This window comes from Falco naumanni, chromosome 9 (genome assembly GCF_017639655.2).
Source record: "Falco naumanni isolate bFalNau1 chromosome 9, bFalNau1.pat, whole genome shotgun sequence".
Lineage (NCBI taxonomy): Eukaryota > Metazoa > Chordata > Aves > Falconiformes > Falconidae > Falco > Falco naumanni.
In genome coordinates this window covers 3,780,485-3,801,446 of record NC_054062.1, presented here as the reverse complement: position 1 = coordinate 3,801,446, position 20,962 = coordinate 3,780,485, and the positions used below count along the sequence as shown (strand labels likewise).

Here is a 20,962-nt window from a genome sequence, read left to right as displayed (position 1 = left end):
CAAAGGTCTTAATCTATTTTCAAATTTTCTACAGAGCCCAGTCCTGTGACAGATACTAGTTATACACAACTGTGTGCATAATTCCACCTTGAAGGATCACAGTGTGCTATACAAATAGCACAAGCCTCCCAGAAGTGATCCTATCCCTCTCGCTGCTGGAGCGACACAGTGCCTACCTTCTGCAGTAGTGAAATCCTTTACCAAAACACTGGGCTTTTGTTCCTTAACAGGGGTGGTAAATTAAAATGTGTCCCTGGTTTTTATTTGCCTTGAAGAAAGACTTGGCCCTTTGGATGAGAATATTTTTCATCCTGCAGTTCAGACTTTTGTAATGCTCTGTGGTACCCCTTACCATGTGGGAGGAACACCAGCTCAGCTCTGGCAGCAGGGGAAGAGTGACTTATAACTAAATCATTACTAATTTCCCTTGCAGGACACACACCCAAGGTCAGGTTAGATTGTGAAGTCTAAAAGCAGCAAAGCTCGAGCTCTTTTGTACTGATTTATCTGCAAGCACTGAAAGACACATAATCAGTAAGATACCTGCTGTCAAATACCTGTACTCATTAGAATGACGTTATTTCAGATTAGTTATTTGATGGCATCAGTGATCCCCTCTACTAGAAAGCAAAAAATTCATTCAATTCCTCTTATTCTGGATTATCTCATTCAGTATTTCCCTGTCCTCTCACTGGATATCTGAGCCACCAAACAGACCACGAAGATTGGCTTTATGAAAACAGCACTACAAAAGAAACGTGACCAAATTACACTAAAGTAACAGGTCCAACTGGTTGAAAGTGTTTTCACAACATATTTTTCATTTGATTCTGAAAACTCAGCAAGAATAAAACGTAGTCAGCAGCATTTCAGGAGTTCCCTTTCTGAAGAAAAAATTCCAGCCTACTCTGAAAAACTTTTCTGAGGAAATCTTTGAAACCAGTAATTTTCCTGCTATGGCTTGCATTGAACGAAGTGGCCTTTCTGAAAGAATAACCACTTCAATCACATCTTCAGCCTCCTTTTTCTAAGAAAACACAGAGCAGCCTGACTTCAAATACTAAGTTAAAAGTATTATGGCAGTGAAACTACAGTGCTTGTGCTCTCCTTCATCCCAGGGCAGGAGGAGAAAGAGAATTAATCTTACATTCATTTACACCTCTAAAAGTGCAGAGATGTGCCTGTGGGGAAGTAAGACATGTCAATGCATTTGAAAATACCATCGGACACCAAACTGAATTTTCAGATAGCAAAATACTACAAAAAATAGTGGTCCAAAAGCAAACGAGCTTTTTATTGATGGCTGGCTTATTGTGCAATTACCTTCCTGTTTTCCTACCACCCTTGAGGACACCGGTTCTTCTGTTTGCAAGGCAGGTTCTGCCTATTCTACAAAAAAAGTATCGTAACTACAGATAAACAACACTTCCCACCACCACCACCCTCCAGCATGTTTGGCTGGAAACCCTCTTGGCTCAAGATGTGAAACAAACAGCTTGAAAGACTGGGAAAAGAGGAGAAAGAACTGGGGAGGGGCTGGTGGGGGAAGCAGAGGAGACAGATCCTGATATTTCTGTTTTCTAATTTGATTGTACCATTCTGGAGTATCAGCCAACTTCACTTTCTCTTTTCCAATCGAGCATGTCAGACCAGCTGGTGAATATGACCTGTGGCACTCCAGTGATTCACAGTGGCTAAAAATATGTCTCTGTATTACTTTTTTAAACCCCCAGTTTTTGTTTGAGGCAATATAAAGATAAGATCATGTAAAAAGGATGCCGCTGGATGAGTTCAGGGGAATAGCGCAAGCAGCAGTAGGCTGGCTGAGGTAATGTCTCACATGGTTTGTGTTGCTGCTTCTTTCTGCCTTAGAGGTGCAAAGCCCAGGAAATTAAAATGCTGCATCTGTAAAATGCACACATTTTTTTTACAAATTAGATTTATTCCTTTTATTATGTGAAGAGGTGAAACTCTGAATGCTGAGCTGATAAAGCCAAACAAATGTTCATTTGCAGTAATTTTATTATTATTATTATTTTTTAATATCTAGTGCAGCTGACATTTGCAACAGTGGTTTGTATGTTGGTGTGATTTGGGTCCTGCTACTTAGGCAACATAAGAAAAGGGGCAAGTATCTTCCAGATTTGTCCTACAGGGACATGTGGAAGATGATGGCAGGCAAGGGAGCATGCAGCTCACTGCTGCTCTACCACAGAGCCCTAGTTTGAGGTGCTGTGAGGATGGATCTTTTTGGAAATTAAAGACACTTCTTTATGAAAACTGGGAATACAAACCACCAGATGGACTCACCAGGGAGTCTACTGCTGACTGATGGGAAAACCAAAATGGAAATAAAGCTTGAGATGAACTGAAATACAGGGCAGCTGAAGAATATGTTCTCCTGGGTGTTATAGTAGAATGGAGTGGTGAGGCATAGATCATTACCTTAAAGTACCATTGCAAAGTGAGAAATGATCAGCTCTCCCACTGAAGGGATTTCCCAGGGCCATAAAAACTATGTCTCAACAGGAATTGAGACAAAAGCTTCCCAACCAAGGGTCTGCCACATCTGAATCTTCTGAACTGTAACGAGAGAAATGAAGCTAAATAGAGCTGGCTTGCTAGGGCTGGATGTGGAGTTCCCACAGAACCATGTGCTCTCGGCAGAGGCTCCAGAAAGTGCTCACAACCTTGGGATTAATAGTCTGGTCTCATGGTTAGAGCTGAGGACTGAAACTCAGGCATCCTGCACTGAAATTATTTTATAAATCATCTGGTATGTCTCAGTTTATCCACTGGTAAAACCTTACAGAGGGAACTTATGTCCCAGTGAATTAGGTACTCCAAGGACCCCTAGGAAAGGCACTGTTAAATCCTCATTTCCATAATTAAACATCTTCCTGAAGAGTCCTATAAAATTGCCAGAAAATACGTAGATAAAAAGCCAAGAACTAGACTGTTACCTCCTGCAATGTAAAGGAGAAAAAGAAACACAGATAGGGCAGTGTCTTTTGCACTGAGGAAGAAAGTCTGACCAGAGATGTGTAGCCTGAGTGCAGACAGCTCCATGACTGTTTGAAATTCTAGGGTAACAGTAGAAAATTGAAGACTTATTCTGAAGCCAAAATGTAGGACGTGCCAAGCCAATTACTAGAATAAGATGAATCCATGAAAATAAATGATAAGGTTCACAAAACCCACAGAGAAACACCGGAAAATTTGAGAAAAATCTGCAACTGAAACAAAATATACAGGTCCAGCTAATTATCTTATAACTACAGAATGCCCTTTCATCTATAACGGCCTCCAGACATTTTGTGAAATCAGAGGAGTCATTCATACACACATTGTTCCTCCATGACGAGCTGTGTGCACTGTTGTATAGTAACGTTACACAGCTGAAGTGATTCATACTTTCAGCAAGGAAGGAAAGAATACTACTACATCGAGCTCAAACTGCAGAAAGATTTTTATACAAGCCACAAGAGGCAGACAAGTTATTTTATGGGACATGTTATTCAAAGCTGTTACATAAAAAAGAGAAATAGAATTGAAGAGGTAACTATGGGACACTTAGCACCAACCCCATCTGGTCTAGCTCCCAGTGACTGAGACGAGGCACAAGTTAACAGGGAATTCAGTCTGTCCTTGGCACTTGTTTTTTTGTTAAGAACTCAGAGGCTTGAGCATCAATTTCTGGAAACGGGAACTCAGAAAAGAGAAACAAAACAAGCAGGTCAGTGGGGTGCTTTTGAGCTGCATTCAGACTCATGGCAGGGTGCACAGCAATCAGCCAAGTAGAGCAATTTGCTACAAACTTGAGAGAAAAAAGGGAAAGGGGAAAAAAAAAAAAAGACAGGACTATGCATCTGCTAAATACTCTTTTTCTCCCATCTGCAAAGCAATCTCTATTCTTACTGTAGCTTTCAGAGCTGGAAGAAAAAAGCCACTAGCAGATACAGCCTAGACAAAACCAGTGGGTTAGAAACAGCAGGACCCATCAGTGATGTGCACAGCAACAAAGACAATGAATGGATTCAGAAAAACTGTCGCTGTTCTAAAAACAGAACTATAGAAATAGGTCATCTCAGAAGGACTCTGTGGAAAGCAGAAGGGATGTGTTTGCACGGTCCTTTTACTTAGCTTCCCACTGAAACCCCTGTTTGTATTTCCAGCACAGAAGTGAGTTTTACCCATTAGTGTCTGAAGACACATGTAGAAGTCTGGACTGTTAAATGTGGAATTGAATCAGGTCCATAGCAGAGCTGCCACAGACACTGAAGCCTATATTACTGCCTTTTCCAGTATAAAAAAAACCCTTTCAGAGCAAAAGCAACCTTTGTGCATAATCTCACAGCAGAAATCACTCTTGCCTCCTAAGTATGTACTGTACCTTTTAATAAAGCCTTTCCTAATAGCAAAAGCATTCGCTTGGTCTCTTGGCTTTTTCCTCCTCATAGCGAAGACGCAGAGCTGGAAAAGATCTATGGTTTTCTAAACTTGTCTTTGGAAAGTTTCTTTGCCAAGTTACACTTTGTCAGGAGCTCATTATTTTCTGGGTAGACACTAGAGACCTCACTTCGAATTATTTTGAGGGCTTTGCTGATGCAGTTTCAAACTATGAGGTTTGTGTGCTTTTTTGCATGAATCACAGCAACTTATGTTCATTCCACAAACAAAGCTCTGCTTCATTTCCAGATGCTTCTCCACAGTATTTCTTCTAAAGCTACCTATAGGTTTTCCAGAGCTCAACTCACTAGGTTCTAGATGGTTTTGTGATGAGATGGGAAGAGCAGAAATTCAGGAATTCTGAATTTTCTTCCCACGCTTTTCACACTGAGCAAGACTTTCTGAGAACAAAGCAGCAGCCAGTTCTGGAGGTGGGAGCTTAGACAATCTCATTTGTCTCTAAAATTCACAACTGAGGTATCATTTTCTACAGATAACGAGAGTTAAGAAACGAATCATCAATACTCTTGATAAATACAATATGAATAGGTGAATAAATAGGTGATCTGCTATAAAAAGCAGATGCCAAATGAATAAATTTACCAAAAATATTGGTGATAAATATGCAGTAGAAAATAAGATCTTTGCATTTCTAAGAGCCATGAACCATTGACATATTGAACAAACACACAGTGTGCAAGCGAATAGCTAGGCACACTGAGACAGCATTGCTTTGTATAACATCTCCAGTGAAACTGTTTTTTAAACTTCTGGAGTTCAGAAGCAAGAGGTTAGCCAAAATTTTACTGTATACACGCAGCATCACACTTTTCCGTATTTAAACTGATTTTAGCCAAAGGAATGTCACATTCAGAGGCAAGTGGTAAGGAATTCTTGTGTTTTAATGACTTTGCTATATATAAAGGCACAAGTAATTTGCACATATATTGGCCTGCAATAAAAAAAAGTGTTTAAGTAGTATGAAATGCTACAGATAATACTGGTCAGCAGGGAGCAGGATGCTTTCAGAATTCACTGTGGTTATTTGCATGAAGCTTATAATTTGACTTTGATTTCACCATATACTTATTCAAGCACTGAAAATTACATCCCTAAAAACGTCTCAGAACTCGTAACAGCCTGTACTATTCTTGGTGATCAGGATTATTATTATTTGCCCTCTGTCATTAGCAGACTTTAGCCATGATTTTAAAAGAAGCTGGGGAAATGTATGGGTAATCTTTCATTAGATAATTATTTGATTTAAAACCAATTATTAGTTTACTTGGGCTGCTTTTCCTCCCCGCCAGAGCTCCTCTGTCCTTGGTACTAGCATCCAAAAAGTGCCGGAATGTGCACATTTTTCAAACTCCCCAGACCACAGAAGGAGTTCCTTGAAACCTGACTTCCAGTAACAGCCCCCAGGCTAGATATCTGCTTGACCTAGTTCTGTCAGATGTGGGAGCATCAAGAATTTGCCTCTTCAGCAATCTAGGGTAGGGTAGCAAACTCTTAGTAGAGCTAAATATATAATGAAGAGTGAAGATGGAGTGAAATCAACCATGGCTTGGCAAGGCAAAATAAAATATAAATTAGATTCACAACATGTGAAACAAATTGGGTGCAAGGCATTTGGAAAAAGAGAGGAGATTGTTTCTAAAGAGTCCAGTCTGAGGATTTCTTTCAGTTCTCTGATGTAAAACAGAGGCGCTTATGTAACGTAATGGAAAATACAACCATATACACAGCCCTGAGCAAGTGATTAGTCACAATGGTGACGGAACTCAGACAAAAATCTGCACTGCTGCTTCAAATGTCAACAAATTGGGCACTGTTACACTAATGGGAGACTTGAGAGACCTCCAACAGCAACACTTTGACCTCGTTCTCCTAACCCACAGTGACTTGAGACCTGTCTGTGCTAAAGTCTTAGCTGACAGCAATTTGAGCCGTGGAATAAAAGAAGGGATGTGGAGCTCAATTATCCAGCAATAGATCTCCAGTGAAATCAATGCAATTGTGTCACATGAGAATTTGGCTGGCAGCCTCTGAAGTCTGCGTAGGAGAAAACCATCCCCTCAGAAACGCAAGCTGAAGCGAAGCATAGAAAGAATAATGTAGACAATGAGGGCTATGCATGAAAAATGCTTGGTGTAGTCTAATTTCCCCTCTGTCAGACTGGTTTTATCCCCCTGCTACTCCATAAGCAGTACTTGTGACCTATATGAGCACAAACCCAATCAGATCAGGCCAAGGCATCCTCTGCGGAAAAAAAATTCTGTACTATATAATTAAGACAATGTCAAGCAGGTATGCTATATGCATATTCAATGTCTCATATCAAAGTGAAATAGTAATTGCTCACGTTAGCAGAAAAAGCTTTCTCCCCAGGTGAAATTGCTGAAGTTAGACACTGTAGACTGAATTTTTATTTACACTGAGACTCCCCCTTTTTGTCAGTCTAGTAGGGCGTATTAATAGGCTATTAGGATATTAGGATTATAGGATAAATTTATAGGAATTGCACTTACATCAAGCGTGGGGTTTATGTATATACGCAGAAACAAACACAGTTAAGAGTTCTTGCACATGTTCTGAGCAACATAAATAGTACAAAAGAGAGTCAGGCTACAACCTGGAAAGTACTGTATTACTTCAGGATCGTCTCCCTTTTCTTATAGATGAGATTTCACCCATTTGAATAGCGCCAGTAGAACCAGTAGTAACGTGGAAAGGTAATCGCACCCAAATCTAGAGGGATCCCAATCAAAGCCAATGAACTCTGTGTCCAGACTGAGCTTCCTCAGCACTGACACGGCATTACAGTACCAGAAGCATGGGTCTTCTGAGAACAGAGATGGGGCAGTGACACTGAGTTCCCAGAGACACAAGAGCCCTGGCATCGTGCCTGGTGATGGGGAAAGCGTGGATAGGCACACGTAGCTGGCTGGTAGTAAACCATATTTCCTTGCTTCCGACAGCAACCCCGTCAAGTCCTAGTGTACTACTACTAAGGCAAATAAACATCATATGAAATAATGGCCTGAGAATGACAAATAAACTACAAATAATGCTAATGCATTTCAGAATGACACTCTCTCTAGGTTCTGCATTCTTACATCAGACCTGGAACTGCAGCACTTGTAGTGCTGGATTACTGTGATTGACTTGCTAACCTGTAAAGTGTATTAAGTCTACACCATAATTAACACTTGGCAGTGGAAATATAAATTCCCTGGCTTGTAGATGGTATATCCTCCTATAAACACTTCACTTGGCCACCAAACTGGAAAAATAGATAGGACATTCATAAGGAGAGCTCACCATGGGAAATGCCAGCATTTTTTCCTGGAAACTATTTACATTGCCAAAATGCTTCAATAAGAAAAATTATCTGAGACCTTTCCCTTAATATGCATCCTGTTCTTATTTGGCTCACAGTCCACAGTGTGCAGCATTCATTCCGAGTCAGACTTGAATTACTGTCGTACAAGCAATGCAGGAGGGAAGTACAAGTCACAAGTAAAGGAAAAATATGCATTACACTACATCTCACTAAGAAGAACAGTTTGCCTCCACATCACAAGCCACCTTTATATCTTTCTTGGCATAGACCTTGGTCCCACAGCACAGGGAAACTCTTTAGGAGGATTCAACACACCCAAAAGAGGCTGGCTTCTCAAAAGGCTCAGTAATAACAAAGAACGAGCACAAAGTCAACACTGAGCAACTTTTGGACACCTAACGAACTGGCTTCTGAGAAAATGAGATCATGACGGTCCAAGAAGGGAGATAACCACTAAGGTCTTGTCCTGCAATTTACAACACATACTGACAGCTAACTTTTCCTGTCCGAATAAAGGCTTTTCATCAAACCAAAAAGGCAGAAAACCACAGTCACAAGAGTGCTCAGCTCACAGCTGGCTCTCCCACCTGCCAGCCCTGCATCTTGTCTTTGAGACAAGACCAAAACTGATGAGCAAAATCTGTCTGTTCCCAGCTCTTCTAATTTCTTGGAAATGACAAGGGAATTCTTTTCTTAGAAACAATTTTATTTTTTTTTAAATCCCTTTCCAGCAGGTATTCCTTCATTGTGGAAATAACTGTTTAGCTAGGTCTGATGGGCACACAGGGGAAGAGTTTAATTTTCATGTACACTCAGAAAAAGGTATTTACATCCCCTTTGAGCCTGGTGCTGTCAGAATGGTGTAGAAGAGCATAAATTTAAAGAACCACCAAGAAAGACAGTTTAGATTAATATTACAGCTAATATCCTAATCCCATAAGAAAATTAGCATTTGTAATTTTAGGCTTATGAGAGTATCTTGTTCTGGTGCATCTGGGTCTAAGGCACAGACAAATGCTCCAATACTTAGCTGAGGCAAAGTCATTGCAGTGGAATTTCCCTGGGCACCCAGCTTCAGACCCCTCCGAGTACCTTGGCCAATATCTACACACAGTCGATGCTATGGCCTGGCACAGGGAAGAGGCAGGCTGCTACAATAGACATTTGTCGTGCTTATGATTCAAGCGATCGTTTTTAAAATCTGTATTAAAGACTTCTGTTCTGCTACCCTGCACTTTCTACTTAATTACTAAAAAAAATATGTTTTCTAAGCATGAAACAATATCATATTTGTCAAGAGTTTGGAAACCGAGCATTTATATGAATTTAAGAAAGCTTCCTTTCTCTTCCCTGGGCGGTTCTGGTTATGGGGAAAGAGCTTTCTGTGTGAGTAATCTTCCTAAGTAGGAAGCAGAGCTCCCCTATTGCTAGGGAAGAATGGACCTCCAGTAGGCTAATATGTGATGGATGACTGAATGCAAACTTGGCAACGTTGTTCTCCGCTACCCAAAGAATACAAAATGCCACAGGCTATTCGTACACAGGGACTCTTCTAGTTGGAAGTTCTGAAAACTTGGCAACATCCCCACCTTAGTTTAATTGAAACTACAGTGGCAAGACAATTAAGGATGTGAATTTGGGGAAATTTCTCGCAACAAGATCAACTCAGGATGAATTTGTCTTTGGTGATTGGGTCGTACACAAGCCACACAAAAACATAAATGGAAAGGTATTCTCACTGACTCCACAGCCGGAGCAGCAAAATCTCGCATTTGTTTATAGGGGTACTTCGTGGGATATAATGTATATTAACTAGCATTCTTTAACGTCTACATCTAGATACACCCACTGAAGGTATAGGAGGGCTTTTTTTGTCATTTTGTCAGCAACAGGATATGCAGTACAAGGGCACAGGGTTGGGGGTGGGTGTGCATACAGAGAGAAACCATGCACATAGAAAGCCAGTAAAATATTACCTAAATGCCATGTCTGGTTATAAGGGCATGTATATCATTCCAGTCTATGTTAAAAAGAGACACAAAGTTATTCAGACTTTGTCCTTCTAGCAGAAGGATCCCTATTATGTTCCTCCTTTCAATGCCCAAACACCTTCTGCTGGATCCAGAGACACCCCTCATCAGGCAGAATCCCACCCCTGCTCCTCCTCCCCAGCCTGCCCACCCCGCACAGCGCAGTTACATCATACAGCGAAAGATTTCACTAGCTGGAAGAATGCCTGGTTTTTAACTTTTCCCACATGTGGAAGGCATTTAACTTCAGCTCAGACTGGAGAGGGTCGAACGCACGAGTGGACACTGCACTGCGTTGGGGGAAGTTTCACACTTGTATAAACCCCAGAGCTCAGTCAAAACTGAGACAGCTCAAGACTGCCTCTTGGGGTTGTTAGTTTTCCTTCTTTCCGGTAGTCCCATTCCTCAAAGAACTGCCTGCTTCCTTCTTTTTTTCTCTTCCCTACACAAAGAACTTTTTTGAACAGCTAATAATAGCAATTGTAAGTCCTTTGTGGCAGAGAGCATCACTTATTACATCTATTCACTCTTTCTAATACAATGTGGCCCTAAAATGCTGTAGCAATAGTAACATCATCAACTTCTAATAAGCTCCTACACAAAACCAACAGAAGCCACAGACAGCAAGTCCACTTACAGATCAATCAGTTTAACGAATTAAATCCAATTAAAATCAGAAGTGATCTGTATACATCCCTTATTTTTCAGCTCTTGACCTTATGTTGTCGAAGTTACGATTTTTCCTTGAACTTGCAGGCTAGGAATCCTGCAATTGCTTGCACTAGTTTTGCACATTTCTGAGCCCGGGCGATGATAAAAATATTTGCTCAGTTCACTCTGGTTGCTGTCTTTCTTGGTTTCTTATTTCAGTAACAATGATTATTCTGCAATATTACATCAGCAAATCCTTTAAAACTACTAAGGTTAGTGATTATATTTTACAGTAGCTTCAGACTTCTGTGGTTTATAACCACGGGTTTTGAAGACAGAGATCAGTCTTTGGGAAGGGTGTGCTAAATCCACACCAGAAGTTAAGTCTGAGAAAGTGCCTGTTGGTAAATCAGAGCACAATTTTAATGCCCAGTATCTCAAACTGTCACAGTTCAAAACAAATACCTTTTTATTATTGGAAAGCTGAGATTTCTAACTTTCCAGTGATGTAAATCAGCCCTTCCTAAGCCTAGAGTTTTATGAGACACTGGACCTTAAAACTGTCAATAGCCCTTCAGCTTAGCAGACTGTGATGGCACGTGTCCAAGGATGAATATATCAAGTCACAGGCTTCAAATTAGAGTAATTTTTAACCATTCTGAATGTCTCATGTTTCAATGTCTGTCACACAGGTAGGACAGCTAAATGTGCAGCTGCTAACGAAGCAGGCAGCAGCCTCTGCATTTATGCTTGCTTCCAAATGTAATATCCAGCCTGGGCAGATCCCAGGGCACACTAATGGAAACAGCCAGCTAGACGAACACTGCTTCTCTCTTACAGATTTGCCAATATGGGACAACCATTCACACCAGACAACTCTTACACAATCCAGCACCCTTCATTGCTACTTAGCACCACTCAAGCCTCTGAACACAGCCTGCAAAGCTAGATGAACAGAGGTACTGTTGTGTTGTACTAGGAAAACAGCAGAGAACTGCACAAGCAGGTTTAGTATTTCAAATGGTTTTACCAGAACAGATTAAAGGGTTAAAGCTCTGGCTCTGAAGCAACATCACTGTTTCAAATGCACACTTGCTTCTCAGCTCTGCTTCACTCCCGAAAAGGATGAGAAAATCCCAAGAAGCACAGACTCTGCCATCTAATCTCATTTTCTTATCAAAAAGTGAAACAATACTCAAGAACAAACTTTGACAGTCTCTTTATAGCAAGTCAGAACACCTTCACGCATAAATAGTCTTTGGCTTTTTTTAGATATTTTGTAAAAAGCAGTATATGAAAAATAAGCCACCTGATGTGAGCTTCAAACACTTTTGGAAATGCGGTTCTAGAAACATGATAGTTATAAGTGAGTACAGAAGAGAAACAAGCCACTCTTCAAGAACTGGGACAAAAAAAAAGGGGGGGGGGTGGAGAATAAATTTACATTAACAAGCTCTCCAGCTAACAGTTACTCATAATTTTGTGGAGTGCTTTTTGGCCTGAGTTTAGGGATATTCCCAATAAGTTCTACCTTCATTAAGCATCATTATTTCAACAGGAGAGCTGGATCTGGTTGGTTCTCTTTTCATACGCCTGTCACCACATCTACCTGGGTGAGCTTCCTTGAGCAGAATATCAGCTCCCTCTCCAAATGAGACATGACACCCTGATCTGCAGGCTGTCTGCTTTTCAGCAGATCCTTTGGCTCTTCTACAGCTTTGGAAACACTGATAAAGTAACTGTGGTTATAGGATTAAGGACTGGAACTTGCAAAAAATTTCCTCTGGGCTGAAAGGAGCCAGAGGATAAAATTAATGAGCAAAAAATATGCTAAACGAATGGCAATTTGCTGAGGATAGTGACTGTGATAGGATCAGTGACAGCGGGGCCAAGCAGTCCCCTGTACAGCATCCCTCTCAGCTGCTCATCACCCTGCTCAGTTCAGATGCCCCTCCTTTCCTGAGCGATGGTGCAGAAGCATAGCACCTGCAAAGGGGATGCACCGGGAACACCTCGATAACTCTTCCAAGTACTTTCAAAATTCAGTGCCAGGGAAGGTGAACTGCAGATAGAGAGGTTCTCTTCTTTTGGCTAAACAATGCCATTTGATCAAATATTTTCTCCTGAGCTCCAAACAACAGTAATAAAAACCCCTAAAGACAACATAACACACTTCTGCAAGCCTTCTTGGGATCCAAAGGACTGTTGCTAGCCCCCACTGTCCAACTTACTCTCAGACTACAGCACCCTTAGGATTTCACAGGCAAATGCACAACACAGGCATAATAAAACAAAACTCCACTCATAACATTCATCAGGAAGAGTGTAAAAGGAATTCCCATTATTTAAGACAACTGAAAAAAAAAAAAAAATGAACCAGGAGAGAAAAACACAAGAGCTTGTCAATAAGGCTTTTACCCATTCTATAGGATCGCACGCACATCATTGGTTTCTATTCTTTTCACAAAGGAAAATTTGATAAATACCTTTATTAGGCCTTTTAATGTTATAACATCTCTTCTGTGCAAGAGGGCATGCCACCACCATTTCAATCTGAACATATCTTTCTCCTGCATAGTATGATACAAACTTTTCAGAAGTTCAGAATAACTACCAAAACCTCTATGTCCTAGTAGCCAGATTGCAAATCAGGTAGGGAAAACTCTGCAAAGGTGATGCAACACAAAGTTTTGAGTAAGTGGGCTTAACTCCTAAATGAACCTAAGTACGAACACCTTCTCCCAGTCAGCTCCTCTATTTTAAGCCAACTTGAGCCTAACCGGTAAGTGCAGACACAGTCATGCAGAAAATCTCAGCGCACAAGGGAGCAAGTAGTTAAGACACACTGTAAGGCAAGTGTCTCCATTTTTCCATGATGGAGAATTTCACCCTCCCGCTCCCCAGAACCACCCATTTAAGTACTGGTAATAAGATACCAGTTGGATCTTCCTTTGTCTTTTGCTCCCCACCACAGACTAAGGTTACCTCACTTTTACAAGAAGCTGGAGCCCAGTGGGGGCGGGGAGGAAGGTGACAAAGGCTTCAGTGCAAATAAGTGTGCGGACAGCAAACTCAAAAGGAAAAGGGCCTGACCAAGTCATACACAACAGCATCGGAGGCAGCGTTACCTGGGAGGTGTAGGAACTGCAAGTGGGTTTAGTGTGGTACACGAGGGAAGGATGGAGAAAACATTTCTGTTACTTCAGTAGCCAAGAGGAAAACCCAGTTTGGATTTTCCATCCTTCCTGTCAATCAGGTTTCTGTCTGTCTGTGTGTGGATGTCCAGCATTCAACTACCTCATCCTTCCTTCATTCATTGGATCGGATTGATGTCACCGAGACATTTCTTGCATTACTATTACACCGGACAATAAAGACAAACCAGACAGGCATGCTCCAATTCAAAAATATTCCCTAATAAGATTCCTGACAATCCAAACTGACAGTCATAACTATGAGGGTCATGACAGAATGCCGTGATATTGCAAGCTGGTGTGGGAGAAAAGCTCCTGATTTTTTAATTCAGGAAGGAAGCAGACTTACCTTACAGCCTCTGACAGAGATTAGATCCCGCTGTGAGCCACCTCCATGAAATAAATATGATGTTAAAGTCAGATATCAGGTTCTGACTTGGTTGCCGTCCTGTCAAAACTCAGAGAAGTTGCATTGTCTAATTTTGCCTGTGAGTGTGTGAAAGGCAGAAGCGTTTGACAGTAAGGCAAACTGGTCAGAGCAGCCAGATTCTGCTGGGTTTATATAGCTGAGCTGCAAATCCTGATCCTTGGCTCATTCCACTGTAATAGGACGCCTGAAGGCATTTTTTTCGGTTTTGCTTTAAAGGAACAGCCTCTCTCTTTGGCTTAGCTTCTGAAAGACACACAGGCACACTCACATACACACACTGTCATACACAGGCACACACACAGACAAAAAGAATTTGCATGCAACTTATGGCTAAAGAAGGAAACCCCTGAACCATTCAAAAAGAAAGTCAGCTCAGGGCAAATGACTCAGAAAGCAGAATATTTTCCTTGCAGCATCAGCAGAGTATATTATCGGGAGTTTTAATCCCCTCATCCTCATCATTTTAACATTGCGAAAGGGTAGCAAACTTGAATAAAATCAGAGGAATCACGAGCAGGATTTCAATTCCAGAAACTCCTACAGAATATAATGGGTCTTATGTGCAGTTAGTGTAAATTCACCCCACTCTGCTGGAATCGGCTACAATATTCAGATTCACTCAAGCTGACGATCTGGCAAATCCCCGTATTTTCAAGCTTGTGATCTCCTTTGTGTCCCTTCACACTCCTCCTGCTCTCTCAAGAGCCATAAGGAGAAGAGTGGAGAAATCAAGGGAGAAGTCTAGTGGGCAAAGTTCTAGCCTGATTCTTTGTGGGGGGGGAAAAAAAGATAAAAAGATAAAAAAAGAAAAAAGAAGATATAAAAGCCTGAAGAGAATAACACAGGAGGGATTCCCTTCCTTCTCAGATCTGATAAAAAGAGATTACGTGGTTGTGTGTGTAAAGATAATTTAACCACTTTTGTGAAGCTTACAGTTTCTCAGTCATTGCATTCTCCCCCGCTTCCCAGCCCAGAGCTATCAGTAACACACAGAGGGCTCATCTGGGACCTTTTCCAGGGGTGTCTGTTAATCTCTGAGTGCCCTCCAACCTTGGGCTTGTGGCAAAGGGTGGAGAACACAGACAAGGGATTCTCGTTAACACTGATTTCCCTCCTACCTGATACTGAAAGTCTGCTTCTTCCCTGCCTACACCCCAGCCCACTGTTGATATGGTTTTCATATGGGTTTTGTTGTTGGCAGGTGGGTGGTGGCACAGGGGGAGAAAGGAAGGTTAATCTTTAACTTTCGGGTCTGTCTTCTAGGATAAAGGGTGAAATCGCTCTCCTGTTTGATGATTTAGAAAGCAAGATTTATCCAAACACCTCTGAAGACAATGAAAACATAAAACACTACTCAGCGATCTCAAGGGGCTATGGGACAGCCGAGTAGGAAAGTATGGGATCCTAGTCAGGAACAAGGATGCTCATACAGATAAAAATTGATTGCCTGGGCCTTTCTGATCATGTTTCTTTCTGAATGTCTCTCCTCCCAGCTGGCATTTCCCAGGCTCTGTGGACTCGTGCACTACTTTCAAGATTTCCTCCTTTTCGCTGCTTCACATGCACAGTGCTACCAGGGAGGTTTGGCCCATTGTACACATTTAGGAAAGGATGGGAGAATTCCTCACATTGAAATTCTGAATAACCATTTTAGAATCATTATTCTGGAGATCATAAAAAGTGGAGCTCTTTTCCTCACTGAATGCTTAATTTTCTTTGCTGTGGCTTTCACACGGAACATTGAACCCATGTGTCTATTCACTTTTGTCTAATAATATCACTGAACTCATGCTGAGCTCCTTTCCTAGCATGACACAAATTTTAGTCCTTTCCAAATAGCTGCTGATGAAAAAACAACAACAAAAAAGACCTTGCAGAAGTTCTACAAATTATTTTTGCAAACAGATCCCACTTCTCCAACCAATTGCAGAGTGTTCAAAAAACAGCAAGATCAAAAGTTTCAGTAAAATTAGGGATGCATCACTATCAGTCATTGATGAAAACCCATTTTTGATTTCTGTGTTAATTTTTTGGCATGCTGTGTTTCGTAACAGTCATGCCCTAAGAGAAGAAACAAGCCTCCTTTGCAGCGAGGGTCAGAAACACTAACTAATCCCTGGTAAATCAGATCCGCAGTTGCTGATTTCTTAAAAATAAATCTTGTTCTGGACATCTCTACCAATCTCAAAGGCTATGGGGTTACTGTACACAGCCACTAGTAAGCCTCCAATTTTGTGTGCAGTTCTTCCCAGAATACTCTCAAGATGCTCCTGTTGCCAGCCTCCATTAGCTCTCCCCCAATTATATAGTCCTGTGAAATTAAATTAAAACATGTACTCAATTTTCCAATAAAATCTGATGGGACTCAGGAAGATGGTGCCTCATACAATGAAGTGTTTGCTGTCTCTTACTTCAATAGTCCTTTCACAGAGATTTGCAAAACACTTTATTTCGTCGTCCATGCCCACAAGTCTAAACAAGGTAGTTAAAGCTTGGGTGCAAATTGTGGAAAGCAACTTGCAGGATTTGGTTTTGGTGCATTTGCTAATACCAGCTTTTCTGCCAGCAGTTGTTGAATCAAAATTTAAACAGGATTTTTCTTCAATAATTCTCCTCCCACTTACCTGACTTTAAAAAAATAGTCCAAGATGAATTTCAGGTAAGAGTTCAGGCGTGTTCTTGTTTTATCTTTTGGGGCTCACCCATCGTTAATCATACTCTGTGGCAAGCACTGAATGATACACTGAGTCAGAAGCAAATGATAACATGAAAGAACAGGGAAAGTGTAGTGTAATCAGAAAGATAGCTTTAGGTTGTGGTCTCTAACAGGCAGGACTAAAACTGGGTTGCGTGCCCTACAGAATCTTCTTTCATTAGATAAATGTGGAGAGAAAATTCCATTAGATAAATGTGGAGAGAAAATTCACTCCAGAGAAATCAAAGCTTCACTGAAAAAAGGAAAAAAAAAGAGGGGGGGAGGGGGGGGGATACATAAATATTTTCCATCCATCCAAACTGCTGGTGACACAGAATGACTTCTCTCTCTTTTTTTTTTTTTTTTTTTTTTTTTTTTATGAAAGGAACAGGGAGTAATTAAATGAATTAAATGAATACTGAACTTCACACTCAAGTTTGTTGCTGTGTTTTCATGCGCTTACACACTAATATTAGGGATGAAATTCAAATATGTACAGAAGATCCTACCAGACAGACAAATCTAAAAGTATCTCGATATTTATGAAAGCATAAAAGGGACCAACTAATTATTTCAGAAAATATTAGTGAATTGCAAAAAGCATGCTCATTACTACCGTGGGACAAAGTTGTTACAGCACAGGTAATGACAGACAGTTCCAGTTTAATACCTGTGTTGGTTCACCTACTCCTAGGAGTACTTTGTAGCAGCATAGCTGAGAGAGTGAAAGCTGCCCTGGATGCAAAGATGTGAAGACAGGGCATTAACACCGCTGTTAGCGTAGCCTGGGAAGTCTTTTGCCACAAACATGGTGCAGCCGATTTCAATAACATGCAGATGGGAATGCAGCGAGCAACTGGAATATAAATTCCGAAACATAAATGGCCAGATTATATTGCTTTGGGGCAGGAAAACAGATACTTGATTTGCACAATTTTAGGAGCCAGGAGAAGTATTCTGTGCCTGTGGCTGGAAGGAAGGGCATTTCTCATAGGAAAATAATGTTTGAGTAGGACTGTGCTCAAAAGCAGCACCCAAGAGCGCAGCACGGAGACAGCCAAGCCTGCCAACTTCAGAAACTACTAGTTCATCCAGTGAAATACATTCTGCTGAAGACAGCTTATCTTACTTAATGTTAAGAGGGAGATGAAACACCAAGATTTAATGAGAGACTATAATATCACAGGGTTGATCCTTAAGGAGACATGGCTTCAAAGACCCTTTCTGTGCTCCGTTCTCATGACTGCTGCTTTCGGGTCATGTAATTTCCAAAGTATAACCTTAATAGATGCACAAACTGAAGGTACAAGTTTGCAGTTGCTGCACAGATGAGGGCTATTGAGAACTTCAGTGGAATTGACTGCACATGTGAAGACAGTAAAATTGAAGTTCCGTAATGTCCATTAAGATAGTAAATATCAGACCAAACAAAATTACAAAAATGTACTTGTCAGTTTTGGAATTTTTAAGAGATGATCTCCAAAAAGGAAAAGAAAAATTTCCTCTATTATTTCAGTTTATTACCATTATTATTGTCAGGACACTTGCCAAGGGTTGCATTCATTCCCTAAACAAGGAAATAGGAAGCAGCTGTGTGAGAGCAGACCCCCTGGGCTGGGGTACTGCCTGCACGCAGGAAGACACTTGTGACAGAAAACCATTTAGCCTTTCCTTAACTGCTCTTGAAAAGCTAAGTATGTCTTGGCAGTATTTGCATGACCTGGAAAGACCACAAGCTTAATCATAAACAAGAGGTGATTGAGCAAATATTGGTGTTTAATAAAGTTGTTTCAAACTCTTTTATCACATTAGTGAAAAGCAGCTGTGTGCCTGTTGAGGGATGTGCTAGAGCGGAGCCAGCTGACATGGGTGTTAAAGCAAGGACTGCCATGCTCTGAAAAGATGACCTCGCTCATCTCTTCCCCTGATCTATAAAATAAATGTCCTTTGCAAGGCAGACGTGAAGACACCAGTAACACACACTAGACAAGACTGTTAGTGATATCACAAACATTTACAAAGACAATCTAGATAGCACTATGCAAAAAATTCACTCCAGAGAAATCAAAGCTTCACTGAAAAAAGGAAAAAAAAAAAAGGGGGGGGGGGGGGGGGAAGATACATAATTTTTTTCCATCCAAACTGCTGGTGTCAGACCCTGTGACACAGAATGACTTCTCATGTTCATAAATATCCTTGGCTGTTATTATATTTGCAGTAGGCTTTATTAGTAGCTTATGAGACAAAATATGGGTTTCTTATGTATCAAGGTAGGAAAAGCAACAAGGAAGATGACAACAAATTGCTCAGGACTGAGTGAGAAAGTGAAGCTCTGGACATGGGATGACACAAAGCTTTTATCAACATGTTAACATTATTCACAGGGGGTTAATCCACAGATGACACAGGGAAAGTAACTCAACTTCTGTAAAGGTTTATACCATGCCACATCAATCCTGAGTGCTTGAGTTCATAAAAATACTTGAACACGGGCTTCTATTCATTGCTAAATGCTTATGTGCGCTTTACTGTAATCATGTTTTTAAGATTATTGATGTCAAAATTACACCTAATCATGTTAAATACACCCTTAAAAGCCTTGCAGGAACACTATCTGTACTGAAGCTTAAGTAAAGAAAACAGCAATGCAAAAGTCCATAGCGCTTATCCATTCTATGTGAATCATGCTCAGATGTAACAATAACCATTATTAGTATATGCCCTGCAGTAATTAGAATTCCTAATGCTAATAAAGACTGAAAGTGGGTAGTTATACAGCAGAAATAGACATGAGCACACCTAAGTATCTTTTTGTTAGAGAACATGACGCGATTTCACCCAACTGTCACGCCAAGGGGGCTGGCAGCCTGCATTACCCATGGGATTGCTCTACCTCAACACCCTCTCAGATAGAGGTGGGGTCACCTCATGAACATGGCAGTTGAAGAATGTAGCTCTCCACAGAGAGTGATAGCAATGTTCCCTTGGTCTCTAGCTTGATATATCAAGTATGGGTTTTTTTTATAAGAATCTACCTTAATTTGGGGTGGGAATTTGATGGCACTTGCTACCCAAACATCCTTATTTATGCCACGTTACCACCACCCATACTCCTCCTCCACACCCCAGCAAAACAGTTGTGGACACTCCATAATCTCCGATGCCCTCCTGGACTGAAGGGCCCTGCAGTAAAGGATGTCTGAAAGAAACACTTCCCCAAGTGACATGTTGCTCCCAAAAACCATGTTCAGTCACAAAGGACAACCCAGTTGGTCAGCAGAAATGGACCGCTCACCTGGCATCAGCATGAGACTGCCTCTGCAGGAATGTACGCCTCTCACATGGACTTGTCTTCGTTTGCTGCTACTAATGGTGAGATCTACTTACTTAAGAAAAAGGAGAATGAAAATTTAACAAGAAGATCTTCTGGTACCCAAATACTTCCCTAAATGGTTCTAATTAGTGTGAGTCGTGCTGTGCTGTAATTGAAAGACAGAAAAATGGTTTCAAGAGTTTAAGTAATATTTAGTCCCAACTGCACATTTCATCTAAAAATGTCAAAGCACTTACACAGGAAAAGGAGACGGGACTTAAAGGCAATGTAGTCTTTCCCCAGGGCACAATAAACTACACCAAAACCCATATAGTTTTGTAAAACAATGGTAAAGAGCATAGCACTTTTTTTTTGAAGGGGAACTACACCAAAAATTAACTGTGATGTCAGTAGCGGAATGAGAAATCAAAGACAGTTTGAGACTTTCTAATACCCAGCCAGAAGCCTACATGACAAATGTGACATTTTTCAGCAAGACATATGCAAGGACACAGCACCTTGGTTCTGTCATAATTTCTGCCTTAGGATGAAAGCCTCTGTTCTGAGGAAACAGTGAACAGTTCTTTCCTAAGAGAGGAGGAGGGGGAATACAGCTCAGTTGAGTTATTCAGGCTTCAGGTGATGCTGTCCATTAGTCTAAAGCTGTACCTGCCCTCGTTAGCTGTTTAACAGGTAACCCCTAACGAATACACACATGCACCACCCCCACCCACCCCCAGCATAACAAAAAAGAAACTTTATGAGGATTTGGATCCTTGGAGTTGGAGGAGGTAGGTTTGATAGTCACTGTGCAGTGATTAATTGTTGCTAATCGGAGAGCGAAGACCCGTTGG

At 41.0% G+C, this 20,962-nt stretch overlaps 1 protein-coding gene across 3 annotated transcripts in view; it reads right to left on the bottom strand.

Annotated features, from left to right (window-relative positions):
* The window catches only part of TNC (tenascin C), a 72,188-nt gene extending 58,000 nt beyond the window's left edge, over positions 1-14,188 (bottom strand). For all 3 annotated transcript variants that reach the window (XM_040606434.1, XM_040606432.1, XM_040606433.1), the window contains exon 1: positions 14,020-14,188. The gene's annotated coding sequence lies outside the window, so the exon portion shown is untranslated. The remainder of the gene's footprint in view (positions 1-14,019) is intronic.
* Between the last annotated feature and the right edge of the window lie 6,774 nt (positions 14,189-20,962).